We start from the raw sequence: 27,891 nt of genomic DNA on the forward strand, positions 1-27,891 counted from the left end.
ATGGGATATCTTTCCATTTCTTTGAATCATCTTAAATTTCTTTTATCAGTGATTTATAGTTCTCAGCTTATAAGTCTTTTACCTCCTTGGTCAGGTTTATTCCTAAGATTTTTTTTTTTTTTGGATGCAATTTTAAAAGAGTTTTTTTTTTTACTTCCCTTGTCTGACATTTCATCATTAGTGTAAAGAAATGCAGCAGATTTCTGTATGGACATGTATGTTCTTCTAGTCATTTTTAAAAACACAGCTTTAATGAGGGTACAGAACAGTCACCAAGTTCCAGTTGTGGTCTGATAAATAGTCCTGGTCCAGAGAGAATTCTTTGACCTCAACACCCAACACTGTAAACTTGGGTTCAGTTTGTTTATCCTTCCTTCAAATAAAGCATGGGTTTGAGCCAGCTGTGCTAGCTCAGCCAGTGCCCTGCATCTTCAGCCTGAAGTTGATTGGTTCTAAGATCAAAACCCTCTGAGGCTCTATTTGAGGAAGACTCACTAACTGGAAAAAAAGTTCTGAGCAGATGTGGCATCCTTGAAAAAAGTGAGCCAGTTCCCAGGCAGAGCGGGGCTCAGCACCTGGGCTGCTGTAAAATGGATTTCTGAAGGGGAGGTTTCAAGACTGCTTTCCAGCACACCCTCTGCTGTCTCAGGCTGGGGATTGCAGGAGTGGGAGGAAGAAGAAATAGGACAAAACATGAGATGAGTCACTGAGATGTTTTCAAAGATACCCTCGTCTCATAACTTTATCCATGATGTTGGATAGACTGACAGAGATACTAAGAAGGAATTTGGTAACTTCCCTAGGTGTAAAGGTTTTATATTCTCGGCAGAGGTATCAGAGATATCGAGAGATGGTATTCCTAGTGTTGTGTTAATAAATCTGACTCTAAGGAGTTCACTGTGTTGGGATAGCCCTGGAAAGAGATAATTACAAAGTAATGTGACATGTGCAATAGCAAAAGCCTATACACTGTGTGGAAGTAATTCAGAGGAGGGATTACACAGATGAAGGACTCTACTTAGAGGGTTTTAATGTACGAATAGAAGCTTACGAGGTGGGCAGAACAGAATTGACTCAGAAAAGATGTGAAATACGGTGAACACATGAAGAGAAAACTTAATAAATGGCGTTTTATTACTTTTATGATATTAAGGCTGTATTCTTGGGTTCTCAAGATTTGAAAGAAACAAGAGGCAACATGTGAGCACATGGAGGTACTTCCTAAACATTAGTTGAATGAATTGAGGCCCAATTCCTTACCTAAAAACTAAACTTTTTTTGGTGGAGTAGATTTTTTCCGTGTATGTACAGAGCAACTGAGATGTCTAACACACAATATATTCCCCCAAGTATAAGTTATTTATGGTTGAACATATGTGGTTATTTGAAATATTTGCTTCACAATTCTCATGCTTGTCACTGTATTAAGAGAATTATAGGCAATGCCTTTTGGAAATCATGTTTCATATTTGCCTTGGGATGACTTGGAGGGGGAGCATTTTTGCATGTAAATGGATTGGTTATTGCCCCTTGGGGGCAATTTTTATTTATATTATCAAATTAACTCCTTCCTGCAATTACTGGCTTTAAAAAAAATGCAGGCAAGTACTGAGCAATAAAATAAAATTATATCTTGGTCTGAATTTAATTGCTGCACAAATTAGTTTGCAAAGCTCATTCTTTGTGAGAGTTGGGAATAACCTGTTAATATCATTTGCCTAGGGGTCGTGGTTCACATTTCAAAGCTCTCTTTAATTAGAAGTAGGATAGAGAACAGTTTGCAAGCAATCTGGCTCGTACAAGCTGATGATATTGAAGGACTGAGTTTAAGGACAAGCCTGGCCTTGTGGTGGCAGTGCTGGTTTGCCATGGGTAGTCACACTCTGAGTTGGTTTTCCTGGAGAGGTGCCGGGTTGTTGCTGACGTTCACTGGGACTCTGGGCACATGGTTGTCATGTGACTAGCATCTGACAAAGCCAACTTCTTTACCAAAGAACAAAGTAGAAATAACTGAGTTTAAACAGGACTCATCCTAGAATTTCCTATGGTGACCCCCTTGGTCCTGTGGGTGTCCTCACCTTGTGGTTTCATGTCTGGCTTTGTACGGACCCCTTTGACTTTCCTCTTAACCCTGAAATTCCTTCTGCTTTGCCCATCTCCTTCCGTGTCTTAGAACATGACCTCCAGGGAATTGACTGACTAAATCTACTTATCTACTTATCTTCTTGGTTTTGCTCTTGTTCAGCAAACCCTCCATCCTTCTCCTTCATCCCCAGTTTACCCTGTTCTGTTGCAATTGTAATCCCTGTTGTAACAGGAGACCAGGACGCATGGGTTGTCTGTGAATCTGAAAGCAGAAAGACCACAGAAAGTAAGGACATCAAATGTTAACCATTTGATAAAACAATAGATTTAACCTCTACCAACTGCAATGAAATATCAGTCCTTTTATTAAGATTATCAGAAACTAAATTTTTTTTCTAGAAAGATGGAATTATTTGCATGTGAAATTACATGTTTCAGAATTGGGAGAGGTTTACTTATGCATTAGCTCTGAAAACCAAGAAGAACGTGATGACAGCCCAGAAGCGTCCCTTTTCCTAATGGTGAGGAAGCTGTTTCCCATTTCACATCATCTAAAGAATATGCTACCATTGGCCCAGTAACTTTTTGCCACCATATTGCCAGTAGACATGTTTGGCAAGGCTGAGCTGAGGATTTTGGCATTTTCATTTTTCCTTTTGGCATAATTTTTCAATCCAGAATGCACTTCCATGGTATTTTTGAAAAAATTGAGTTGGCAACTCGATAAGCTTTCAGAATTTCACCAGCCGTTCCTTTGAAGGCAGTCAGAATAAGAAATGCATCATGTCAGGCCTTGCTCTTCTGGCCCCCATGTTCTCAGGTCAGCTCAGTTCATTTGGTCAAGTCTTTCACACCCTAAGAACTTCTAGACCTTGTCTCTCCAACCCTATGAATGTAAGTCATGGTCATCACCTGTCAGAGGCCAATGCAGCCTCTTGAAGAGGGCAGAAGAAATGCATGGGTTGGAGACCTATTTATAGATGGCTTTGCATTTTGTGGATCTGCTTTTATTTCAGTGTTTGGAGGATTTACTTATATTTCAGGCATTTTTAAGGGAAATGTAAAAATAGCAAAGTTCAGGGAAATTAACTAATTCATATTAATGCTTCATAATATGAGTTACAAAGTATAACTCAGTCTTAGGATGCTATTGGAACGATCTCAGCTGTTCTAGGCAGTTTGCCTATGGGAGCTCTGAGGCATGGTGTGGTACCCTGCTCGTGGTGCTTTACAGACAGACACCTGACTTTGAATCCTGAGTCTACCACTTACTGGATGGTGACTATAGACATAGTCTTTCACTGTCCATACCTCCTTAGCTGGCTCTTAGTCATGCTTTCTGGAAAATAAGTGTGTTATGTTGGCCCATTGGAGGCACTGCAATTGCATTTGCTATTATCTCTCTCATCTTCCCAGGATGTTGAGGTGATGTCATGTAGAGTTTCACATCCTGGGATTTAAAGATAAAGTGACATTGTAGCAGGCTTTGTAAGTTCTGCTCGTCATGAGGGTTAGAAAAAAGAAAAGCAGCTGTCTACGTATGGGGATTTTTCTATGGAATGTTATGATGATGATCTCCCCTTGGGGGTAAAAAGATACGTAAAAGTTATCCTGACCATGTTGACCTGAGGCTTTGCGTATGTTTGGTTTTAAAAGACACCATGTAAAACGTCAGAGCTGACTATACACCGGCCAGCCCGGCTGATTAGAGAAGTATTTTTCCAGTGTCTCTTGAATGAAATAAAGCCATTAAACGGAGCCAATAGCAGTTACATTTCTAACCTGTTAGGACAGAGTCCTTACTTCTGACCTCACACCCTTGGAAGACACAGTCTGATCAGTCTGTACTGGGCCTGTTTCTGGTAGACAGGGTGGAAGTGGAGTCAGTTTGTGGGTGCACTTGTGTTCATGGGCATAGTGGAGAAAGGGAGGGTGCCTTAAGAAGGCTGCAAATATATGTGGAGGTGATCCTTGTGCAAAGCCTACGTGTTTGGAATTTACTTGCGGCTCAATTTGACCCTAATGCCCTCCATCTTTTTTCTTCATATATATATTGAAGTGCCCTCCCTCTTAAGAATGAGTCAACCAAACAAAAATGGGGTTCAGTGTAACTGTGTCAGGAACTAAAGAGGCCACCACCATCACATCATTGCCAACGATGAGCATGCAGCCTGATGAAACGGATGCCCAGCTAGTGGAAGTAATAATCTGTCTGGGACCAGGAGTTGGCAAACAGAAGGATTTGTTATTAGTGCCGCCTCTTTATAACCCAGTAAATGGGATCTTCTTCAGTGCTCTGTTAGATGCCCAGTATAAAAGGTGCTCGTGTTAGTGAAGACCTGTAGGCGGACTAAGGAAACTTTAGGCAGCCAGCTTAGAACTCATTCCCCAACAGTCACTATATTTACTGGTCCCATTACAAAGGTATACGACTTACATCAAATTTGGTAATAATACATCTAATAAATCATATTTATAGAAATGAATAGAATTTAATTAACTTGAATCTGTCCCCCCTCCCCCAAATGCCAGAAAAATGGTACCAGCAGTGCCTACCCAGAACGAGCACAGGACAAGCTATAACGTGGGGTGAAATGGAAAGAGATCTCTCAGATTGTATTCAGATGCCCAGGCATGATTATTTCCCCCTGAGTTTTCCAGGTATTTGATGCTGTGATTCCCTTCTCCTATCTGTAGACAGCACATCAGAAATCTGAATGTGTTTGGAAGGTTAGATACACTACCAGTCATCCATCTTGAGCCTGCAGAGTGCAAACCCATTAAAGGTGTGCTTTGTACCAGTTCTTGGGGACTTGACAAGCAGAAGTTCAAATGTCAATCCAACAAAATCTGGGTTTCCCTTTTTTTGAGGTTCAGCAGCAGCTCTTCCAGTTTGTGTATGTTCTTTTCATTGCACAGCCTAGCAAGGGAAGAAGACCCTATAATGGTCAAGTTAACTAAGCCAGTCTGTGATCTCAGTAACAAAACTCCTAGACAAGATCCCATTGGAAAATTCTTTGGAAGATTTTCCAAAGACTCTGTAGCTATTCTGTATAAAGTGACCCCTCTGGAAATGCATATGAAGCTGCTTATTTTTCAGAACTAAAACCATGACTAGCTAGGTGAACCAAAGTTCCTGCTTGCTAGCTTTTGAATATACAAGGGGGTGGATCAGACAGAGGCCAAAAAGTATTCTCTGTCTACCTTGTAATTTTTGTCTTAAAAATGAATTTTCTAGGAAAAACATACCCAAAGAAAGTGTATAATATTTCATATGTTCACGATAATATGTGATCCACCTGTCTTCTTGCTGGCAGGTGTGACAGCATCTCTAACTATCTGGTGAATCTGGTCTTTCTGTTGAGCTCACCTGTTCTTTCTTCATATACCTGCTCACCAGCATAGCTACGGAGCCCCAAACTGTGCTAGGGTATCCACTCTCAACTCGAGAAGCGGTAGTCAGAGGAACATGACCTCGTTCTCATGTAAACGGGTCCTTTGGGGTGACTTGGAATAGTGAGACCCCCTTCTCCAATTTATACATTAAAGATTAATTTGGGGTTAGCGTTTTTTCCCCCTTTATTTTTAAACATCTCTTAGCAGTGAGTCTCAAACTGTGATGTAAATAGGAATCCCCTGGAGAGCTTGGGAAGATGTTCCTAGACTCCAGTCCTGGGGCTGTGGGTTGGGAGGGATACAGTGGGATTCGAGGAATCTGCATTTTATTGAGAACTCCAAATGATCTGGTCCCTGTAGATCACACTTAAAGAAACTAAACTAGGGCTAGAATCCTTTGGTTCAAATCCCAGCTCTGCCACTTTTTATCTTTGTAGCCTTGGTCAAGTTACGTAACTTCCTATGCCTCCATTTCCTCACGCTGTATATAGGGAGAATGATAATAACACCTCACAGGGTTGTCGTGAGGATTAAATTGGTTAACCCAGATAAAATGCCTCCTGGACTATTTATTAACTGCTTTGTAAATGTTAGCCAAATCAGTCCAACAAGCTATGGATGCCTTGACTTTGACTGTTTCAATCAGATTGATATCCTGTTAACTTGTTGTTGAGATTAACTAGGGAATATATTGAGTTACATAGATGTGTGTATGGTGGGGGCGGGTGGCACAGGGAGTCACTTAGTAAAGGACTCCAGTGGCTTGCCATTGCTTGTAAGATAAAAACCAGACTCCTAAACGTGGTTTCTAGGACCCTGCAGCTCTGACCTCTGCTTGCTGTCCAAGTTTATCTCACACCTCCCTTTTAATCGTTCTCACTCCAATCGGCTGCATTTGGCTTCTTTCAAGTTTTCAAAGATGCCACCCTTCCTCCTAGGCAGTGGGCATCTTGGAAGGTGCTTTGCATGTATTATCCCCTATGTCTGAGACACTGTTCCCCTCACTCTCACCTCATTACTTTTACTCTTCCTTTAGATCTTAGCTCAACCATCACTTCCTCCGAGATACCCTTCCTTACCTCACTAAGTTCAGTCTTTTTATTATTTGTGCTCATAACACAAAGCTCTCCTTCATCCCCTGTGTGAAAGTTACATTTTAATATTTTGTGTCTCCTCTGCTAGGGTCACTGTGTTGCAAGGCAAAAACATGCTGGTTTGTTTTGTCACCAGCACAGTGTTTGACACATAAACACTCACTATTTGTTGAACAAACAGTTAAATTTTGATTAAGTTTTCATCCAGGGAAGAGCTGGTTGGAATGACATGTTTCTGCATAAAAACAGCGGCCATTTGGACGGTCTCAGGAGGATGAGAAGGCAAAGGGTAGGTGTCCAGAGGAGGGTAGACAGGTGAGATTAGAAAGGTTCCAGAAAAGTAGTAGAGAAAACCTGAGCTCTCCACAGCTCTGGGGGTGGAGGTAGTGTAGACAGAGCTGGGGAAGACTGCTGGGTGCCTGGGAGGCAGAACTTGAGTGAGAATTCCATCCCCAGCGCACAGTGGCACAAAAAGACAAAGTGGAAGGCCAGGATTCAGATTCTTGAAAAGGCAAATACAACATCAAGACCACTGGGGCCAGGGCTGAGCACCTGGAGACAGATGGACATGGGGTTTGGACCGGGAGTGGTTTAGGAATAAGGGAAGTCCGTAGCTACTGTTGCTTATGAGACTGGGTGAGTGGTAAGTGACTAGTTCACCTTGGCTCCGAGAGGCACGCAAAGAGCCAGGCTCAGTTCCCTCCAAAGCCTGGTCCATGTCATGAATAGCTTGAGGGCACCAGGCTTGCAGAGACCTTTAGGGAAGAGAAGGCTCTCCTTGAGATTCATGACAAAGGGACAGAGAATAATTCCTTGCTCTCTGTCTTAAGCCAGAATCATAGTCTCCTCTGACACTTCCCATTTACAGTCAGTCTCTGTAGAACTGAGGGCTTCCCGCAGACCCACGTGTGAGATTACCACCATCTGATCCCCAGCCCCGGTCTCACTGGGCCATGCAGACATTCATTGCTCAGTGGCGGCCCCTGCTGTTGAAGGGAAAGATAGCAGCACATCCAGAGTGTGACATTAACTGGTCATGCAACCAGAAGAATCTGGAGCAAGCAAGGGAGGAGTCGGAGGGGATGTAAATGAGCTGAGGAGATCCTCAGGGAGATCCCTGGTGTTCCGGGCGCCTTGGCCAGGTGCTAATACAGAGAAGCTGAGCCTTAAGGCTTTGTGCATGCTTTCTTCTGCAAGCTTCCCGGTTTAGTCGCTTCATTCCAAAGGTCGACTAGGAACCACACAGTGCCCTGGAAAAGTGCCACTGAGAACTTTTATTTGAGGGCTTTTAGGGGTGTTCGATAATAAATATTTTAAAAGATAGCCCACTAATTCTTTAGGGAATTAGAGTAAATTTTAGTTAGAGGTGGAGGCCCAGGAGGGGCCGTGTGTGTTTGTTTACATCCTGAGTAGGAATCAGAGTATGGGTGCTCCCGTGGGAACTCGGCTGGGATGCACTTTTGCATGACTGCATTTCTGGGTATTGTGAGCACCCTTGGCGCGCGTGTGCTGTGTGTTCAAAGTGAGGCTGTTACGTGACATTTCTGGCCAAAAAAAAAACTATATGTAAAGAAAGAGAGGGAGAAAGCAAACTCACAATCAAATAAAAGTAGGGAGAGGGGGAGAGATGAGATCGCAGTTGATTATGGGTCTGGCAGCAGATGTTCTACACGAATCCAACTCGCTGCAGCCAGTCTGTTTCCATGGCAACAGAATCAGTAATTATTGAGCCCGGGTGCTCCCCCCTCCTTTCTCCCAACAAGGTGGAGGCTGATGAATATGAACTATCACCAGTCCATCACCAGCTCTTTCTTCTTCTTCTTCTTCTTCTTCCTCTTTTCCTTTTGTTTTTAGTTCTTTATAAGAAAAGGGGGAGCATGACGGAGTACCAGGAAGAGGAGCTATATCTTCACTGATGAAACAGCATAGGGCACTAAAATTAAATGAAGTTATTGTTTTCTCTTGTGATACTAGAAGAAAAAAGCTCTTCCTGGAAAAGCCGATGGTCTCTGAAGATGCTAAATAAACGAGCAGGAGTTTCCCTGACATGGAGGCTCCCTTTGATTGGCTGATCTTTCTGCGATTCCTGCCAATCGGAGCACCCCTGGGCTCCAGCTCCATAAACATAAGCAAAGCTACATGCTTATTCTTCTGGACTTGAAGTGTATACCATTCAAAGGTGTGCAGCGGGTCTCCATTCACATGGCTCAACTGGAAACCTATTTCGTGAACAAGCTTACTCAGGGACCGTCTGATATTCCAGCACGTTGTTCTTCTGGGGGACAACTTTAAGTCATTTGGTGGCGACAGCAGCTTAGAAGCAGTATTTGTAGTTGGGAAAGATGGACTTACGGGAGCTTGGTGAGTAAACCTCAGTCTTACACGTCTGTCCGCTGGTATTAGCAGCCTGAGCTAAAATGTAGCTTTGTCCTATTGTCTGCTGAGAAAACTGTGAATTGGAACAAGCACATGGAAGAACAGGCATTGTAGGGTTCCCCGTGATGTGTGCGCTTCTGTATTCCAGAGGCTGCTTGCATTGCTTGGGTATGATCGGATTTGTAGTTGACCATGTATTATACTGGCACATTGGTTTGTCTAGTTAGGATCAGCGTGAGAAGTGGAGTTTGCTTTATCTCCCTGGGCACTGATTCATTTAAAAGAAAGATGCTTTTGGAATTAAATTAATAAGAGCCAACCCTCCCTGTGCATTGCTGGGAAGAGAGAGCAAGGTGCAGACACAGAGCCCAGCCGTGAGCTGCTTGATTGTGCTGCTGGTGTTTGCATTGTGAAGAGAGACGTTATTACAATGGTCTGTCAAACACTTCTTCACACCCTCAGCCACGGAAAGAAGCGTCTCTTCTGGGTGCGCTGCCGTTTTCTGCCTGGGAAGTGTGCAACTCAGCTAGGTCGCCTCCCTTTCTCCTTTCATGAAACCAGTCTCCAATTTGAAATACGTTCTTTCTCTTTTTAACAAATTAATTGCAGTGAAGAGTTGGAGTGCAGTCGGAGAGATTTTAGCTGTCAAAAACCATGCTTCTAAATGACTCTGTTTTGCATCCTTTTAAGCCTCCAAACACCAGAGAGGGTTTGCAAAGTTATATTCAAGGATTGGCTCTTAGCCAGGGAAGGGATGCTCTGGGCTATTGCTCTGCTCCCTGGGGTTTAATTTTCTGACATTGGTGATGAAATTTTCAATTTAGTTGGGTATAAGAAGGAAGAAGAAAGCAGTGCTGTAAACAGGCAATGGAGGGGCAGCATGGGGAAGGAGAAACTCTTTGCCTTCAGGGACCCTTCTAGCTGCAAACTTAAAAATATATGTGGCAAGACAGAACTCAAGCCCTACACACTCAAGTGTAGGATTCCGGAGGAATTCTAATCCTTCTGAACATGAAGAGGGGAGACATTGCCTTTGGTTTGGATGCAGAGAATTGGGGCTGAACCTGGGACTTCCAGCTCTGTCTAAGAACCTCTCCCCAGCATCTCTGGCTGCTGATTTTGAGGCTTCATCATTGCTACTCTTTTTAAAAAATGTGATTGCCTGTGTTATGTGTGGGGAAGACTGACAGCACACTTGATGTCTTCTACATACAGTCTCCTCGTGTTCAAATACCAGAGAGAGGAAAACAAGAAAAAGCTTTACCATCTGGTTCATAAATACATGCACATGAAACAGTCATATGTGGGAAATCTTACTGGCTTGTCCTTTAAAATAATATCCTATTGACAGAAGAGTGTTGTAGGTCTTTGCATGGCTCTACAAAAGAATTTGCTGTGTCCTAAGTGGCTCTGTGATGAATGGGTAAACAGACAAAAGAGCTAGGGAGCTTTTGCCTATAGAAGATGTGAAAGCAGGGAGAGGGTGATTGGGTGATTGGGTGTTTGGGAGAGCCCTTCTACTTTTGTAGCCAGTGAAGAGATGGGGCTGACTCTCCGGAAGAAGACGGAGAGTGTCCTGACTTTGGGTGACTGCACACAACACAGGGGAAACCTGGTCAGACCAGTTCAGTGTCCTGTCTGTGAACTGAAACCTCTCTAGAAATGTAGGCTGTCCTCTGATCCCAAGATGTTCAAGATGGTGTGCCAGGTTGAAAATTCCACCTGATTGGAGGCAAGTGTATGCATCTGTCCCTCCTGCATCTCACTCCTCAGTACCGCTCGATACAGGCAGAATTTCGAGGAAGTCTGGTTTCTGGATTAAGATTTTAAGGAAGTCTGGATGTGCAGTAATATGACAGTCATCTTATTAGAATGACCCTTCATTCTCTTTTGGTCTTTTCTCCCCCCACTAGTGTCACTTTACATGAGTGAAGTGCTGGCACCTGTTGGCAAGAAAGAGAGAAGAAACAGCCTTTTATGGAAGCAGTGAAAATGTAAAAAAAAAACTGAAAAATTAAGAGTAGTTATTAACCTATTTTTGGATCATGGAAGTCTGAGAATTTGAAAGCTATAAAATTCTCCCCTGGTTCTAAGAAAACACATTTATGCAATGATCACATAACACTTTGATGACAGCCCATTTCTGGGTCAAGTAAGATCTCTGTCCTGTGTGAATAGCCAAGAATTTATTCAACCTTCAAGTTCATTATCTCCTTTCTGCAAATGGGTCCACTGAATACTGCCACAGCCCAATCTCAGTCCACTGCTGGCTTAAGCAGTGGCTTTAGTACCTGAATGAGGTCCTGGGCTTTCTCACGTAAGGTTTGGACTAGGGAGTCTTGGAAATGATTCTAGATCATGGTGGTTTTCTCACTCCCGAGCTCGGAGGGTTGGTGAAGCTAGAGTTATGGGACTTGAAATAAAAATGCTCTTTAGGATGCCAGAATGACCTGCACGCTTGTCACTGTTCTGTTCGTTCCTAGAAGAGAAGGCGTCTTTCCACTGCCTCTTCCTGGCATTTGTAGGATGTAGGAAATATTAGAAAGATAAATGTAAAGCCAAAAAAAAAAAATTCCCTTAGATTTTCAGTGATCATCAGAGTTGCCCAGTATAAACTAGAGGGAATATAGATATGTTGACTGCAGTCTCTGAAATGCTGCACTGAGTGGTGGGATGATAATATTCCTCAGTTCTCCTAATGGTTGGAATAAAATCAATCACAACAGGAATAGCTAACCTGCCTGGAGCATTAACTGTGTGCCAGACGCTGCTCAGTACGTTTTATGTAGATGTGATTACTCAGTGAGTCTTTATAAGAGCTCAGCAGGGCCATTCGTGCACCTATTTTCCAGATGAGGAAATGGAGTTACCAGAAATGTACAGGATTGTTTATGTTTATCCAGCTAGGAGCTGGCAGGTGCTTGGTGTTTCCACACATGTTGATTTGCTTGTTTGCAGCATTCATGGATGGGCGGAGTCTGAGCGGATAGGGGAAGGGGTCTCCTAGGCTATTGGTCTGTCTAATGGAGTCAGACCACAGGGAGTTGAATTAGACAGTCATTGCAATAATTAAAATCAAATTAGAAAGGCACTTTAGAGGAGCTGGGGGTGAATTACTTGCATTGCCATTTAAGAAAAGAAGTTTGAGCTGAGTAAAAACCTGTCACCAAAATACTGCTTTTGTTCACCCCTTGTTTTCCCGTGTGATGTGTGGCACCTGTTGGCAAGAAAGAAGAAACAGCCTTTTATGCAGAGCGTTTATGTGGCTGATATGAACTGGGTCAGTTTCTATGTGAGACCAGCTCCTCTTGGGCCATCTGGGAGAGGTGGAAGGTCACCAGTTCCATGGCTGCCTTTTCTTGCCTTTGCCAGGAATGGTTTGCAGTTGCCATAGCAACGGTGAGGGTGGGGAAGGGCCAGAAACCACAGGGCAGCCAGGTTGGGGGTGTGGGTGACCCACAGTGGCCATGGGAATCACCAGGGCTACATGCTTTCTGAAGACCTCGTGAATAGGTGTGATGGGCCCAGCTCAGAAAGAGATTCCAGGTGGTGACAGTGGGCATGCATTGATGGAGCAACTGAAAACTCAGAAGTTTGGGCCTGGAAATCACTGAGTGACACAGTTTTCAGAGTAGTACCCCTTAGAGTCGGGGGCATTGAGGGGACTGGGGCAACATGGGGCCTGGGGTGCTGTGTCAGTCTTCAACTCCCTCTTCAACCAGAGCATCTCCATTCTGTCTGTTTTATAAACTGGTTGTCCCCACTGCGAACTTACTTATGAAAAATGAAAGGAAAGGCTAGGTCATTAGAAGGAAAAAGAAAAGCTGTTGATTTCAAAATTTCCAGTTTGATAGTTAAAGAAACAAAAGACCAGAGCACATAAGCAAGGCCACGTTGTTATATGGAAAAGGAAGCTGTAGATTCTTAGTAGCAGATTTTTTAAAAAATGAGTTATTTGTTAGACAATTTGCTAGGCAATACTGCTACGCAACTCCTACTGTTACAGTAAGTATACATATGTGTAGAAGACAATTTTAATAACTATTCAAAAAGGAATGTCCTACAAGGACAATATGGTAGATCTCTTTCTAGACCAGCACTGCCTAGTGGGAATATAATGCAAGTTACATATGTAATTTTAATTTTTTAAGTAGTCACATTGAAAAAGTAAAAAAAAAAAAAGTCTGTTAATTTTAATTGTATATATTATTTAACTCAATATGCCCAAAATATTATCAATATACAACTATGAAAGCATTAACAAAATGTTTATATTCAGTTTTTTCATGTTAAGTCTTTGAAGTCTGACATATATTTTACACTTGCAGCACAACACAATTTGGATAGTGAATTTTCACGGGAAATCTGTATTTAGATTTCATAAAATTTACAGTTAAAAAAAGGAGATCCAGGAACGTAAGGTGTTCTAAACATACTTAAAAGTTTTCCAATAACTGAAGTATCAATGTTTAAATTTAAATTAGCTTAAGTTAAATAAAATTTAAAACTCAAAAACAAGCAAAGAAAAAAGGGAAACAGACAACAAAAAGCCCTTAGTTGCACAGTCATCCTAGCCACGTGTTTCAAGGTTTCCACTGCCACACGTGGTTAGTGGCTACTCTATCAGAAAATGTGGGGCCGGACCATCAAAAAACTCCCCTCACACACAGGTGGGTTACTTCTCTCACTTCCTCATCAGACCATGGCACTTTGGTCTCTTTTACCTCCATAAGGTACCTGGCAGACTTGCCCTAGGAACAGAGAGAGAGAGACAGAACACTAGTATTCATGGACATGTTTGCCTTTGCCTTTAACCATTGAATGTATCAAACCCAGCATGCAGCTAAATCTTGGTTTCTCCATTGCGCTGCTTGGCATGAGGGAATTAAAAGGTGTGCCATTTCCCATTGCAGAAAGTCCACACACCATCTGTACCATTTTCCAGTCCTCAGATATCTGCCTTGCCACTCTCTGTGCTTTGGAACCACCTCCCCGACTCAGTATGTTCGGGAAACATGGGTTTCATTTTAATAATAAGCTAAGCAAACCAAGTTACCAAGAAGGTAACTGCTGCAAACAGATCATTCTTTATGAAGACAAGTATAAATTGAAGCTAAGGGGTGATTTAATTGTTGTCATCTTATTCAATTCTGCAAATTTTGTTTAGCTAGACATCATTGACTGAATAGTTCTTCCACTTCATTTGGTTTTAAAAATCTTTACCTTCAACATCAGATATTATCCTATTTACCTACTCCCCCAAAGTGTTTTTTTTTTAATGTAAAACCAACTGTGGAAACAGAATTAACCTCTTCAATAACTAGATCAAAATTATGCTGCAAAGCCTTTTTAGAAACATCCATTTCCAGCCCCCTAAAGATGTCCTGAAGCTAGTGATTTCAGCCAAATCTCCAAGTGGAAGGATAAAGCTCACTCTAACGCTTGGTGCTTTAAACTTTCCATTAATAAAGAACTCTTTTAGAAATAACACAAAACATTGAGAAAGGGGAAAAAATCCATGCAGTTCAATACCGTCCTTAACATCAGGGATGCCTCCTGGTCTGACTCTACGGATTTCTAGCGTATTGGAGAAAATGATCAAGTAGAAAGCCTTGTGCTCTTAAGCACTCAACAAATGTTTGTTGGCTTAAATTGTGTGGCTCCTTTGCAACTTCTTTCTTTTCATGGCATAATGTAACCTTTTTTTTTTTTTTTTTTTTTGCTGAGGCAACAGTGGCAGACCGAGTAGATTAAACCACAGGCAAGGTTGAATCTCAAGAGCAAGATGACTTGCTTTGTGAATCTGCTGATATTTGGCCAAGTCAAGGGCTAATCCACTCCTATCATGAGCAGAAAGAAATGCTGTGGGATTTCAGTAAGTGCAGAGACACAGGGAAATAGCTATATTTCCATAAGTAAAATAGCCATTACAATAGTTGTCTTTGCATTGTGACAGGACTTGGGAGTTCACTAATTTGCTAGCTTCTCTCAGTCTGTGATATTCTAGAAATCCAGGACTAGAAGAGCATTTGTATAGATGACAGAACAGTAATCTAGAATCTAAGACCTTGGATTTTTGTCTCTAAGAACTAAATTTTACAAGTCATTTAACCCTTATGCTCCTCAGCATCTTCACATGAGTAAAGAGGAGTTTAGACTTGGTGACTTCCGAGGCCATATATGTGTCAAGCTTCCAAACAATCCATCCCCTAGGGCTCATACTTCATTGATCATAATAACAATCTTTCTCACCGTGTCCAGAAAGAATCTTGGAATCCTTCTTAACACAGCACTAAGCCAGCCCCTGTCGAGCTATCAGTATTGACTTACAGCTGAAACTGATTTTTCATCCCGCTCCTGGGTCCTTTCCTCAGCTCCGTGCCTTGTGCAAGACTTTGGAAAGGAACCTACAGGGAGTTATCATCAGTATGCAGGGTTTCAGCAAGAAGGGAATGACAGTTCTTTACTCATCCCCTTGCTCAGCTGTTCCATGGAGGTGTTGCCATCTGACAAGGAGGGCTGCAGCCTGGCACTTTGGGAGCTCACTTTCTCTTCCTTTGAGCTATAAGTGCTGAGAGACCTGTCAAGGAGAGCAGTTCACTGGCATCATTCCCAGACCTGAAACCATAATGAAATAAAATTTCATTCTGACTTGGTTGGAAGTCTTCTAGCCGAACATTTGAGGTAGCATCTGGGACAATTCAAACATCAACTTGCCTGGCTGAAATGAAGTACCCGTCAGTTAACGGCCTTCATACCAGCAGCCCCAGTTAGGGTCTCTTGGGACAGTTTCTGACTAGAGCCAACTGGTCCACAGGCCCCAGCAGGTGAGTGAGAGCCCACTCATGTCGAATGCGCCAGCAAGGTGAAATCTGCACTTCAGAAGCTTTATCATTTACAAAGAGGGATATCAAAGCAGGAAGTGGTCTGAAAGCCACCAACACTGATTCTTGCCCCTAGACCTAGACTCCTTAATGTTAAGGCTTTAATCCGAGGCTTGGGTTCTGGGGGTACTGTCCACTGACACTCTTTCTAGTATCCACAATAGCTGTAGCAGGGCCACACCCTTCCAGGTTTAGAGAGTGGCAGAAGTCAAGAGGCAAAAAGCCCCTATTCTAGATTTCATGAGCCAGACTCAAACATCTTTGCGAAGTAGACCCAAGAACCTTTGTAAAGACCACCTTATGGGCAATCCCTCTCCACCCTAAACTTCCCAAGCACTGTGTAAATGACTATTCTATTCAACCTCTCTGAACCTTTGTTTTCCTTATCTGTAAAAAATGGAGTTAAAGGTGCATATTTCACAGGGCTATTGAATGAAAATTAGAGAGATGCCTGTGTGAGTGATGACTACACCATAACGTACCATGTGAGGAGAAGACAGTATGATTCCATTCCTTGGGTAGAAGCCATTTATTTTTCCTGTCTCCCAGAATGTCTAACTCAGCTCTTTGGCTATGGAAGGTTCTCTATTAGGACAACAAGGGTGCAGGCTGTTTGCTCTCAGGTCATGCTCCCAAATCCTGAGATGACCCCAACCCTGCTAGCACTGGAGGCCACCCAGAGAGGAAAGAACCCTGCATTTAGAACCAGGAGCCTGGGGCAGGGTGGGGAGACTCAACTCAGCCACTAGTAAGATTTAGGTCCTCTCCAGTCTTTAGTATCTTTTTCCCTTCAGGGATAAAATACATACATTCTGTGAGATATGAAAAATAAATGGCCTCTAACCAAAGAATGTAATTGTACTGTTTTCTCCTTACACAGTGCATTACGATGTACTAATCACTATGCTACTGTGACATAGAAATGTCTGGAAAACAAAAGAATTAACAAATGCCATGGGCTTTGTGATTGTAACTGCAGGTATTACTATTATTTCAAATCTAATATCTCCTAATAACTCAGCCTCGTTTTTTGAGGAGGATTAGTTGTTGCTTCTGGATGATGTTTCTGGAAGCAGAGGACCAGAAGCTCCAGGACGGTGAGGTACACTTTCCTGACTTTGGAAGCCAGTCAGGATCAAATGATGTTGTGCTTCTAGGCGGAAATGCTTTGTGGCACTCGGGAGGCTGTGAGCTGCCATAAATAATTGGTGGGTTTTACATTTGTAAGTCAAGATGTTCTTGGTCTCTGCACATGGTTTGTAAATCTTTCTGGATAGCCAAGCCTTAGCCATGCAACACCAACTCTGTCTTTCTTCTTCTTGAAAACAGAATAAAAGCTTTGAAAAACATGCACATTTTGGGCTCTTCTCTGCGGGTTCTCAGACACTTGGTAGCTTTTCCCCCAAATCCTGCCTTACCTCCAGCCATGCACTTCACTCTCCTGAATTGTGCATTCTGTCAAGAGAGGAGAAGGAGTGATTCCTTTGTTTGTTACATCTGGTGCTCTGTTTATTATAATCCCATAACATCTAGATCTTGAAGAAACTAGAGTCCTGAGATGGCAAATACATTTCATCTGGTGACAGCTTGGGTGCACTGGTGGTGGCGGCCTAGGTCCCTACATCCGGGCTCAGTGGTCCCATGGGCAGGGAGGGGAGGGCAACAGCACGCAGTTACCTTATTACAGGTAAAGAAAGTGATGCTCAGAGAAATTGACTTGCTACTAGGTCTCTGTTAATAAGAGACAATGATCACATTTCCTCACTCTCTCAATTTATGCAACAGTCAATACTTGCTGAATGCCTACCGTGTTTGAGTTCCAGGCCCTGGTATTATCTATGACTATAGATAATCTATGAAAACCAGTGGATTAACCTGCATGGAGGTTTATTTTTCATGCAATCATTAGCCTCAAATTTGGAATTACTCAGAATACAGAGGCTGTGATAAGAAAAATATCCAGCAAACTAGTTACTTATGCATTCACTAATTCATTCGTGCATTCACTTACGCATTTAGTCCCATACCCATTTACATAAAGAATAAATATCCACTTTCAAAAACTGGGGCCTTGTAAGAGATGTTTGAAAACAACTTGAAAGAAATCGATCAAAACTGGGCCGATGACTGCCCTTGCCTTCTGCCTTCCTTCCCCTCAGCCTCTCTTTTAGCAGCCTTGCTGGCACACAGTTGGAAATGAACACAGAAGAAAATCGGAGCTATAAAAGCAAACTCAAGGGCTATACATTATCTTAGTCTTGCAAAGCAACCTACAAGGTGAAACCTAGATGAACCAAATATTTTTTCACTTTGCCAAAGGATTCTGAACTGTTGGAACAGCCAAGAGAGAAAGAATTTGTAACTATGGTGATTGGGAACTGTGACAGTTCTGTGTCACCTAGGCAGAGGTATAAACATCAGTGGGTAGGAAAATCTCTTAGCCCCAAATCTCAGCCCTGTAGGTAACTATACAGCAGTCACACCAGCTGTGTGTGGTGATCTGTCTGGCTCTCCCATGCCTGGTTATTTGTCCTTCGTAGGCTCACTCCCAGTCACTTGGTTCAAAGCCAGGGCAGTATCAGGAACACTTGTCTGGTGGGTGTGAGAATCGTGCCCTCTGTGTGCTAGGCACTTTACACATGCATAGGGCCTTTTAATGGCGTCTCCCAAACCCTTAAAGAGTATTTTTAGTGTCATTACTATTTTTAAATTACCACATGCTATGGTCTATCAGGGTACAACTTTGACCAAAGAGTACCTCCTCCTATACTCAAAGGATGGATGGAAGTCGGGGATCAGGACATCTTTGGTGCTGATTCTCAGTCTCCATCCTTTTTCCTAACCCAGTTTCAGTAGAGTGCTAAGAGCAATGCTAAAAGGCATTACATCCCTTTTTACAGATAAGGAAACAGAGACATCAAAGAGTTAGCTTATGATCCACCTAGTAAGTGGCAGAGTGAAGTTCAAATCCAGGTCTGTCTGATTCCCAAGCCTGTGTGTGTGTGTGTGTGTGTGTGTGTGTGTCTTCCAAGTCACTACGTATATATACACATATATGTTTCAGAAAAGTATGATAACGTGGTTAACAGCTGACCTTTAAGCATAAAATTCTGTTATGATAAAATTCTGTATGAGTAGAATTGAGATAGAATGGGGAACATGGAAAGTAGAGTGGGAATTTGAGTTCTAGAACAGAGGTAGGCAGAAGTGAGTCATGGGCCAAATCCAACCCGTTGCCTGTTCGTGTAAATAAAATGTGACTGGAATACGGCCGTGCCCATTAGTCTGTGCATTGTCTGTGACTGCTCTCGTGCTACAAGAGCGTTGTGGAGTGTGTATGACAGAGACTGCTTGAAACGCCTAAAATAATATTTAGTCTTTTATATGAAAAGTTTGCTGACCTGTGTTAAAGGAGAAAAATGAGGATGTAAAATTTCCAACTATCCAAGAAGAGCTTATTCATGTACATTTAAATGAGCAATTATGAGTGTCAAATCATTGTTGTAAGTATACCCATTTTTCAAAGTGACTCAACAGTTTTATTTTTAAATTATCCATATTGTAATACATTGAAAATTATATTCTTTGCAACTATTTCAACTTTGATAAAAAATTTAAAATGTCACCTTAAAAATGTGTAAGAAAGAGGCTTCATAGATTTTTTAAACATTTTTTATTGATTTATAATCATTTTGCAATGTTGCGTCAAATAGATTTTTAAAAACAGATTTGGAGACCACTGCCCTAGAAGACAGGATCGGGAATGTGAGTTTCCATAGTTCACGGCCATCCTGTGGTGGGCGGGGGCTTGTTTTTCTTGTAGAGTAAATTGAGCCCCATGTCAGTATCTCACCCTTCACTCAAGCTGTTCTCCTGCAGCCTCAGGGGTTGGCTGATGGGAATATGGGACTCTAACAGGACAGTGTCGGAGAGTAGTTTTTTAAATGCCTGGGCTCAGTTCTACAGATCAGAAAAACCCTTCACGAGTCCCTATATTGGCCCTCATATCAGCCATCTAGGAGAGGGAAAAACAGCAGTGCCTTTGAGAAGGTAGAAGGCTGGGCTTTTCAAGATGTGCAGGCGGAGTTGATGGGAGCCTGTGCTGTGCTCCAGCTGCTCAGACTGTGGCTGCACCGCACAAGTGGGCGTTTAAACCTGCCTAGCAACCTTGCTGCCTGTTACGGGCTGAATCGTACCCTTCTCCAAAAAAGATACACTGGTCTTAACCATTAGCACCTCAGAATGTGACCTTAGGTGGAGATAGGGTCTTTCTTTACGGAGGTAACCAAGTTCAAGTGAGGTCATTAGAATGGCCTTAATGCAAGATGACTGCTGTCCCTATAAAAAGGGGAAATTTGCACACACAGTTAAGACATGCACTGAGGGAAGATGATGTGAAAAGACAGAGGAAGAAGACAGCAATCTACAAACCAAAGAGAGGTCTAGAATAGATTTGTCCCTCACAGACCTCAGGAGGAACCAACGGTGCTGACACCTTGATTCCAGACTTCTGATCTCCGACATGTTCCTGTTGCTTAAGGTCCCCGTCTGTGGTTCTTTGTTACAGCAGCCCTAGCAAACTGATACACTGCACTCAAAAACATAGGTTCTTCTAATGGACTTTCCAAAGCCCAGTGATTTTTATGTTTACTATAGCTATGTTTTGAAATTACTACATAACATGGTCCATCAGAACCAAGCTGTTATCAGAGTGCATCTAAAGATGGAGAATTGGAACCAGGGGAGCTTTGCCACTGGCCCCTCGTCTCCTTCCTTTCCTTTAGAGCCATCCAGCAGAGCAGTTACGATTAAAAATTCTGGAGCCAGAGTGTTTGGGTTTTAAATCCTACCAGCTGTGTGAGCTTGGGGCCTGAATAGCCTCAGTTGTTAAATAGAAGAAAAACACTACCTGCTTTGTTAATTTATTGTAAAAACCAACTGAGTTAATAACATGTAAAACTCTTAGTGTTCAGCACGTAGTAAGTGCTCAACAATTAAATATCCATTGTCTTATTGGGGGACCCAAGAGAACAACTTTTGCCTAAGACCACCCCAGACCCATGAGCCATTTAGCAAGTACTACCTGCACGCTTCTCTGGAATTCTGGAAATTTTATTTGTGAAATTACCATATGAATGTTTGAAGAGGGTTTTTGAAAAAAATCCCAGATAGCCTTTTCTCTTGTTTTATCCTGTCTTATTCTTGGAAAGGCTAATGTTTGAGAATAGCTACCATGCTTTATTAATCCTTTAAAAAAAAAAAAAGTATCTGCTCTGGTACCAGTTGGCAGTTAGATTCCATCAGTCACTCGAGATTATGGATTAACTCACTGATCTTTTTACCCTTCGAGCTAATTAGCCTTTGGACAAATAAAGCTAGTCACAGAACCCAAGCACAGCTGACCAAACACATTGCAAAGAGTAAATTCTGTGGGTAAATAATGCCAAGCTTACTTAGATCTCTCGATGATGCTGCTGTTCTGAGTCACTGGAATCTTGAGTTAGCGTTGGACATGAGATGTTTACAGCCTTTCAAAGCAATAGGAGAAACATGACTAGAGATACCTCATCTGTTCCTAACCTACCCCCAACCCCCCATTTAAAATGATTTTTTCTCTTATGTTCTCAAATAACTGGCCCAGTTCGACTTCAAATGACTTAAGCATACCCTTTGGGACCCTTGTTTAACAGATAAGGGAGACTTTCCTAGGTATCCAGCTGAAATGCAATGTTTCTTAATTTAATGTAATTACCACTATCTGCCAAGACTTTCTCCATATCTCAAAAAAGCCTTAACCAGTTCATGCCTCACCTCAGTGTTAAGGCTTGCTAAGTACTTACAGATAATTATCATATTCTCTTAGACAGTGTTTGGTGAAACTCAGTATTTCTAAACTCTTCATTCGTTGCTAAAGAAGACCTCTGCAGTGAGTCCTGTTCAAGCTCCCTTTAGTTGAAATTATTCTTACACTGTAGAATCTTAGACAGCCTCACCAGAGTGTCCTTGGTGGTTGCAGGGAGAGCTTCTCTGTGGGGCATCACCATCATCCTGGTAGTGACAGCTGGAATGGTGGCCCGTCCTGATGTCCAGCTCTATTGGCTTCTCCCCTGACATCTCTCTCTCTGCATGGGCAGCCTTTACACGTTCTTTTGAGTGGCCCCTGCTTCTTCCTGATCCCACAGGACAGAGCTCTGGAGAAGGAATTCCAGACTGAGTGACCAGCTGTGACATTGAGCAACCACATACCTAAGTCACTGGGTTTTGGTTTTTGTTCTTGCATTTGGGAAAACAGAAAACAGGAAATGGTTTAGCCCTTATTCCAGAAAGGTAGTAAAAGTGGGGTGATTTTGCATTGTTATCAGTATTCATTAATTCAACAGAACATTTATCAAGTGAATACTAAGTGCCTAGCCCTGTGCTTGGTAAATAGGAGGAATCCAAAGAAAATGCAATCTAGACTTTGCTCTCAGAGATCTTAGAAACAGTGAAGCACTTACAAGACGGTAAACCTGAACTGTATTATGTAATAATAACAGAATTGTGAGCTCCAAGCAGACTAAGTCCTAGGCCACCATTCTGTAGCTACTATATTTGGAAACATATCCTATGGTGACGAGCATCTGCACTCGCATGGACTTTCCCAAACCAGGTTATCACCTCTGATACCCAAGTGGCATCCGTCTAAACGAATTATGACAATATGAGTTTATTATACAGAATGAACTATATTTGATATGGAAAATGACCAAGAAATATTTCTCAGCGAACAAAAAAAGGTAGTAGGACATTACACAGCATATGATCCATGGTGTGTGTGTGTGTGCGCATACGTAGGGAAAGTCTGAAAGATAAATAAGACAATGCCAAGAATGGGGAATGCTGGAGAACAAGACGAGGGACCCAGAAGAGGACTTTTGTTACTTTTGTTTTTAATATGATGCTCTTCTTACATATTGTTAGTGTAAGTATGCATTGACTTGTATATTTATTTTAATCATCAAAGTGAATTCTTTAAAAAATCTAAATCACAATAAAATATTAATAAAAATTAAAACCTTTTACAATATTATCAGTATAGGAAAATGTGTTTACTCTTGAATTTCATTATGGGAGAAATATAATTTGGAATTTGTTTTAGGAATAGTTACAGCAGTGATTCTCACTCCTTGCTGCACACTATCACCTATTGATTCTTTTGAAAATTGAGAGACCCAGCCCTGAATCACCTTAATTTTATAAACCAGAATTGCAAGTGAGGATTAATTGTGTTTAAAAATAACACACATACTCACACGTACAGAGCCGCCGCCACCAACTTCCTCAGGTGATTCTGATGTGCACCAAGTTAAAGCATAGAACCAGAGAGGAAATGAAAGATGACAGTACCACCCACTGTGGCTATATATATATATATACACTAAGTTAAACTTCCTTGGAAAAGATAAAAATCTTAAATTGGATTAAAAAACAATATGCAGTCATATTTACTCACAAAATAATCACCGAAGTAAATGATAGACAAAAGTTTTTAAGGAAAAATAGAGCACACAAGTGGGAGAAAAAGAAAGTAGGAATAGCAATATGGACAGCAAAGAAGAAATTAAGCCGAAAAGCATTAAATTGGACAAAGACTCATTTCATACATAAGATGTTCAAACTAAAATAATAAAAATAAAATAGTCATAAATCTTTATTCACAATATATCAATGTCATCGAAAGAAAAATTTAAGGAAAGAAAAGAATGGACAAAAATATATCCATGAAAAAACATCACTGCAAAAATAAAAAGCACATTGTTGCATTATTACTATATTATGTTTCAAATAAAACATATAAAATGTTTTGTAAACATAATCAACCAGTAGGTGCATACTGAATTGGCACCTTACACTGAAATGCATGCCTTCTTTTCAAGTATCCATGCAACTTTTTAAAAAAATGTGTCACTTACATGGGCAAAAGTCCTTAATAAATTCTGAAAGTAACAGACTTCTAAATATTGTTATTGAATCAAAGAGGAAATAAAAGCTATTATTAGAGGCTATTCAGAAAGTGCTGATATTGAGAACATGGCATGCCAAAACTTACAAGATACAGCCAAAGCGGTCCTCAAATAGTATATTTATGGCCTTAAAAAAATCACCATTTTTTAAAAAGAACGAAAATAAGTGAACCAAGGATTTAACTCAAGTTAGTTAGAAAATAACAATAAAAGAACAAAGAAGGGGCAAAAGGAAAGATACAATAAACAATAATAAACCAGAAAATAGAGAAATAACAAACAGTAAGTGAATCTAAGGACTACTTCTATCAAATTGCTAATAGCCATTGACAATTTCATCAAAGAAAACATAGAGGAAATATGAATTAACAAAGTTATAATTGAAAATGAGATGAAAGCAGGCATTAGATGACTAAGACATTGTTAATGAATTTGATGGGGGGCAATATGCTACTAGACTGGATAAACCTCAGTTGCTCTGTGTGTGTGTGTGTGTGTGTGTGTGTGCAAATAATTATACACAAGATAATTATAGGCCACTTGTGAATATGATGTATTTGGGAGGACAAAATATATAAATAAATATATAAAATATAGCCCCTTACTTTGCTGGCTGAGATATGTATTTGTACAATCTTCCTGAAAATGGCAATATGTATCAAGAACTTAAAATTTTCTGTGATCCTTGACTCTCTTATTCCAAATCAAGTAGTTTATCATAAGGAAATCAGAAATTTGGAAAAATATTCTTGGATAGGAGATGGAGTTTGGGAAGACTAATGTCATAGGAGTGTGCTGATGATACTAACGTTTGCGATGGGGGGGATGCAAAAGTAGAATGACTTCATCTAGAAAAAAATGTAATTATGAACCAAAATAATTCAGGAAGATGGCATCACAATGTTAACACATTATTTGAGAGTAAGGATTACAAATGATCTTTATCTTCTTTCTTGTAGTTTTATGGGTCTTCCAAATATTCTTCAAAGAAATAGCAATCTTTTGTAATTAGACAATAAAATTACTAATATAAAAGGAGAACTTTTAGTATAAAACAATAGAAAAAGCAGGGAAAGCACATACAAAAAGCATGTGTGTGTAACATATCAAGGCTGAGGATGACACAAACCCTAATGTTCACTGGATAGTGTGTTTGCTTTCCATTTCCCTGAAGACCAAATGAATGAGAGGTGGAGGGAGAAGGTACCAGCTAGGACATGTTCTCTTTCCAAGACGTGATGTCTTTGGTGTCCCAGTGGGTCCATCGTGGGCTTTTTATCATTAAACCCTAGGAAGTCAAATGTTGCTTGCCATGTATTTAAATCCCTACTAAAAATACATCTTGCCCACCCAGAAACACTGACTCCTTTTCCCCCCTTTCTACCCTTTCTTTTAAGTCTGAACTTCTGGAAGGAGCCAACACCTTCCTTTTACCAGAAGCACAAAGTTTGGCCAATACTCCCCCTGGTGGCAATTTAACAGATCTCCTAAAATGATTTATCCAAGAGCCAGGGCTGAAAATTGATGCCAGCCCGGGTTAATTGAGACACTTGTTAATGAGACATTGCTGGGCTTCACATCAGAAGAGTTGCTCAGAATATATATTCCTCTTCTAATAAGTAGTCCAGGTAATTAAAATACTCAAGTTAGGGTCTGTTGACCTAGGTTCTATATCCCTGTATGATTTAGAAAAGAGAGGTAATATGAGAAGAAAGAAGTTCTTATAAACTACCTTAGGATCAACTTCCAAAAAGCATAGAAGCCAGAGGTGTTTTTATTAATTTTCTCCAGTGAACGCTCGTGAGAACACCCACTGCTGCTTTTCTCCCTTGTGCTACCTGCAAATATACGGGAATGTAAATGACAGACAAGGTAGTCATACTTGGATATTGTTGCTTGATTATTCTCTGTTCATATCTCTAAACACCCTCCATAACTTAGGTTTTTTTCTCCAGTTTCTAGCCAGTCAGCCCCTTTGGAACAGCCTGCTGATTTCATCAACATGCTGCTGCTTATCATGTTTTCCAGATGGTTAATGGGTCTCTTAAATAAAACTGGCCCTAATTCTTACTGGTGTTTCTATTCCGGTCCCTTTTGTAAAATAACTTCTTTCATGGTCAAAGTGTCTTTTCATTATTTCTCTGTAGTCTTTGGTGATCTCTTTTCACCACTTCTTTGTTCAAAACCGTTGAATGGCACATTAATTCAATTCATTGATGTTAATAGTATTTGCAGGGAAGAGGAGACTGTTCGTATTAATATCAACACATTACCCAAATCTTTTATCATTTACATGTAAAGTTTTAGAGAACGGGCTTGTCATCACTACTGATGGAGAGAGGCAAGGGCCTTCTTGTTGTGGAACCACGGACTGGTAATTCCCATTGCTGCTTCTGCTTTGGGAAGGAGTATTCTTATCGTGTCAAACAGCATTATTTGAGGAGCAGTACATACAGACCGAGTTTTCAGGACTCCCGACTTGAAAACCCTATGGCCCTAATACTCTGCTACACAAAGAATTCCAAATATAAATAACCTTTGAGCTGACCCATCGATTCGGGTCTGATTCCCATTTCACAAATGATTTCCAAGGTATACAGTCAGGTCATAGAAAAGTGACATTAAAACTCATGTTGGCAGAATGCCGTTGTGGCATGACTTCTGCAATAATGAATGGCTGAAAAGTAGGTGAGATAATGTAAGATTTGAATGGGGTTGTATCCTGAGAGGAAGGCAGCCAGAGGTCCTGAGAATTAATGGAGGAGCCGCAGAAAAAATATGGCTCTATTACACCAAGCACTTCCCTCTTTTCCTTTCTATTGCCTGACTGAGATGATTTGGCAGAGTTTAAAAATAAATGAACTGTATTCATTTTTCCTTCAGAGCTTTTCTTTGAAGATATTCTGTAAAAAAAAAAAAAAATGAAATACTAACACAGGCATGTGGCAGGGATCTAGGCATGAAAATGTAAGCAGTCTATTCAGCGGTATGTATTTAATAGCCCAGCACTCCTCATGTGGGGAGATATGCCTGGTTCCAATTAAGGTCCTATCATACAGGCCAATGTGATGCTTCAAAGAGATGTTAATGACCTGCTAGGTAATGCAGAGGAAATGATGTTTCGAATGAGTTTTAGGAGCATTTGAACCTTTCCACTGTCATCTTTACACGGCAACATGTAGTCATTGGGATTATGTTTTTTACAGCAACTCGATTCCAATTTTCATTACCAACTAGAGACAGGATTCTTTTGCAGGCTTACCATCTATGTTGATCATTGCTTTTCACATTTTATTTTAGCCACAGAACCCTTATTTTAAACAGAGTGGACCCCTACTTATAAAGCACATGAGAGTGCAGCTCTGTGATAGAAACAAGGTTGGACATCTCAGAGATTGCCCTCACCCTCCCTAAGCTTTTATTCCAGTGCCTCCCTCACGTCTCTCCATAGCTGAGTTTAAAAATAATCTTCCGGGAGGAAGAACAAGATTTCTTATAACCTGGGTGGGGCGGCGTGGAATGCCTTTAATTATTCATTCATTCTTTGATGGGACAAATAATTTTGTCCATGCCTGTTATAAGCCAGGCATTCTTCTAGACCCTGGGGGTGCAGCAGTGAATAGGAAGGACCAGGAGCCTGCTCTCAGGGAGACAGCGAGGGAGACAGCCAGGCAACCAGGAGGTGACTGGTGCTCTGAAGAAAGTAAAGAATGAAGGATGAAGAGCGGGACCCAGGGAGAGGCCTCACGTGGGAAGAACAATCAGGAAGGGGACTAGAGCGCTGAGGAAGAGTGGCCACATCCAGAGCTTGGGAGTCTTTCAGGCAAAGAAAGCTCCTGAAAACCCAAGGCCAGGGGTATTCAAGGCACATCGGACAGGCAGACAGCTGGAGCCCAGCGAGGATGTGGGGGAGCTGGGGGCCTTGGCAGGCAGAGCTCAGAGGTAAGCACGCTCACTGATGGAGCGTCTTGTAGGCCATGATGGGAGTTCCATATTTCTCATTTTATTTTAAATTTACTCTTAATCTTGGTTTAATTATTTATTATTAAGCCA

At 41.3% G+C, this 27,891-nt stretch overlaps 1 protein-coding gene and 2 long non-coding RNA genes across 15 annotated transcripts in view; 2 read left to right on the forward strand and 1 right to left on the reverse strand.

The window, feature by feature from the left end:
* ELMO1 (engulfment and cell motility 1) overlaps positions 1-27,891 on the forward strand; it is a 491,925-nt gene that overhangs the window by 357,188 nt on the left and 106,846 nt on the right. Inside the window, exon 1 of one of the 11 annotated variants that reach the window (XM_006191552.3) lies at positions 8,206-8,936. The exons of the other annotated variants lie outside the window; for them this stretch is intronic. The gene's annotated coding sequence lies outside the window, so the exon portion shown is untranslated. Of the gene's footprint in view, positions 1-8,205; positions 8,937-27,891 lie in introns of those variants that run through there. 11 annotated transcript variants of the gene reach the window in all.
* LOC116664887 lies at positions 169-19,164 on the reverse strand. Of its 3 annotated transcripts, none has more exons than XR_004321391.1 (3): positions 19,153-19,163; positions 8,019-8,022; positions 169-1,838 (listed from the first exon to the last, which is right to left on the reverse strand). It is a non-coding gene; the product is annotated as an uncharacterized LOC116664887 (long non-coding RNA). The 3 variants fall into 3 exon arrangements; XR_004321392.1 differs by lacking the exon at positions 169-1,838 and adding an exon at positions 2,039-2,258 and having other exon boundaries at positions 19,153-19,164; XR_004321390.1 differs by lacking the exon at positions 169-1,838 and adding an exon at positions 4,830-5,052 and having other exon boundaries at positions 19,153-19,164.
* LOC116664888 lies at positions 8,129-27,813 on the forward strand. Its single transcript, XR_004321393.1, has 3 exons — positions 8,129-8,213; positions 20,272-20,275; positions 27,803-27,813. It is a non-coding gene; the product is annotated as an uncharacterized LOC116664888 (long non-coding RNA).

This window comes from Camelus ferus, chromosome 7 (assembly GCF_009834535.1).
Source record: "Camelus ferus isolate YT-003-E chromosome 7, BCGSAC_Cfer_1.0, whole genome shotgun sequence".
NCBI classification, from domain to species: domain Eukaryota; kingdom Metazoa; phylum Chordata; class Mammalia; order Artiodactyla; family Camelidae; genus Camelus; species Camelus ferus.